Source organism: Petromyzon marinus, unplaced genomic scaffold, assembly GCF_048934315.1.
Source record: "Petromyzon marinus isolate PM22_M1 ecotype Great Lakes invasive population unplaced genomic scaffold, UKy_Petmar_22M1.pri1.0 PM_G_Scaffold_29, whole genome shotgun sequence".
Classification (NCBI taxonomy): domain Eukaryota; kingdom Metazoa; phylum Chordata; class Hyperoartia; order Petromyzontiformes; family Petromyzontidae; genus Petromyzon; species Petromyzon marinus.
The window spans coordinates 462,501-465,000 of NW_027422861.1; positions in this window are offsets into that span (position 1 = coordinate 462,501).

The following is a 2,500-nucleotide window of genomic DNA, read 5'->3' on the forward strand; positions in this document are numbered from 1 at the left end:
TAGGATGCTGGGGCGTCCACATGCTGTAGGGTGAAGTGGAGGGCCATGTTAACTGCGTCGTCCACAGACCTGTTGGCTCTGTAGGCAAACTGAAGGGGGTCCAGGAGAGGGTCTGTGATGGCTTTGAGGTGTGCCAGGAGCAGGCGCTCAAAAGACTTCATTACCACAGATGTAAGGGCGACCGGTCTGTAATCATTTAGTCCTGTTGGCCTTAGCTTTTTGGGCACAGCGATGATGGTGGAGGACTTGAGACAGGCTGGTACATGGCATGTCTCCAGGGAGGTGTTAAAGATGTTGGTGAACACCGGAGACAGCTGGCCAGCGCAGTGCCTGAGGGTGGCTGGAGAGACAGAGTCCGGCCCGGCTGCTTTGCGTGGATTCTGCCTCTTGAAAAGCCCATTAACTTCTCCCTCCTGAAAGGAGAGAGTCGTTTCTGTAGTATGGGTGGGGGATGGGGCCTCTTGGGTGGGAAGGGGTGGTTCAGGACAGTCCAATTGTCTTTCAAATCTACGGTAGAACTCGTTCAGGTCGTTGGCTAGGCGGGAGTCGTTAGTGGTGTGGGGCGCTCTGGGTTTGTAGTTGGTGATGTGCCTGAGCCCTTTGGCAGACAGAAGCAGCGTCGTTAGTAGAGAACTGGTGTTTTAGTGTCTCTGAGTACAGTCGTTTAGCCTCTCTCACCGCTTTGCTAAACCTGTTCTTCGACTCCTTGAATCTGTCTCTATCCCCACTCCTAAACGCTTCCTCCTTCTCCAACCTCAACCTTTTGAGCTTTGCTGAGAACCAGGGCTTGTTGTTGTTAAAGTTCACCCTGGTACGTGTTGGGATACAGCAGTCCTCACAGAAGCTGATGTACACAGCCTCTGTGAGTTCATCCAGACTATTGGTAGCAGTCGTGAACATATCCCAGTCAGTACAGTCTAAGCACGCCCGCAAATCTTCCACAGCCTCACTGGTCCACTGTTTAGATGTCCTCACAGCAGGTTTACAGAGTTTTAGTTGCTGCCTGTATGCACGAATCAGGTGGACCAAGGGAGTTCTGTGCGAGCCGAACAGCCCCGTGACCCACAAGAGAAACATCCCCGCCAAATTCGAGCGTTTGACGGGGTCTATCCGTGAAAAAATATTCACGTTTTTGAGTGCACATGCATTTCTGCTGCAAATGCCTCTGGAAGTTTCATGCCGTTCGTATGCCAATTGTGGCAACACGAAAATGACCCGTTTTCCCATTCCGAGGGATTTCTGTGCGACCCTAACAGCCCCGTGAGCCACAAGAGACACATCCCCGCCAATTTCTAGCGTTTCACGGGGTCTATCCGTGAAAAATATAGACGTTTTTGAGTGCACATGCATTTCTGCTGCAGATGCCTCTGGAAGTTTCATGCCGTTCGTACGCAATGTGGCAACACGAAAATGACCCCTTTTCCCATTCCGAGGGATTTCTGTGCGACCCTAACTAACAGCGCCCGTGAGCCACAAGAGAGACATCCCCGCCAATTTATAGCGTTTCACGGGGTCTATCCGTGAAAAATATAGACGTTTTTGAGTGCACATGCATTCCTGCTGCAAATGCCTCTGGAAGTTTCATGCCGTTCCTATGCAATGTGGCCACACAAAAATGACCCGTTTTCCCATTCCGAGGCATTTCTGTGCGACCCTAACAGCCCCGTGAGCCACAAGAGAGACATCCCCGCCAACTTCTAGCGTTTGACGGGGTCTATGCGTGAAAAATATTAAAATTTTTGAGTGCACGTGCCTTTCTGCTGCAAATGCCTCTGGAAGTTTCATGGCGTTCCTATGCAATGTGGCAACACGAAAATGACCCCTTTTCCCATTCCGAGGGAGTTCTGTGCCACCCTAACAGCCCCGTGAGCCACAAGAGACACATCCCCGCCAATTTCTAGCGTTTCACGGGGTCTATCCGTGAAACATATAGAAGTTTTTGAGTGCACATGCATTCCTGCTGCAAATGCCTCTGGAAGTTTCATGCGGTTCGTACGCAATGTGGCAACACGAAAATGACCCGTTTTCCCATTCCCAGGGATTTCTGTGCGACCCGAACAGCCCCGTGAGCCACAAGAGACACATCCCCGCCAATTTCTAGCGTTTCACGGGGTCTATCCGTGAAAAATATCAATTTTTTTTTGACTGCACATGCATTTCTGCTGCAAATGCCTCTGGAAGTTGCATGCGGTTCGCATGCAATGTGGCGACACGAAAATGACCCGTTTTCCCATTCCGAGGGATTTCTGTGCCACCCTAACAGCCCCGTGAGCCACAAGAGAGACATCCCCGCCAATTTCTAGCGTATCACGGGGTCTATCCGTGAGAAATATTCACTTTTTTGAGTGCACATGCATTCCTGCTGCAAATGCCTCTGGAAGTTTCATGCGGTTCGTATGCAATGTGGCGACACGAAAATGACCCGTTTTCCCATTCCGAGGGATTTCTGTGCCACCCTAACAGCCCCGTGAGCCACAAGAGAGACATCCCCGCCCACTTC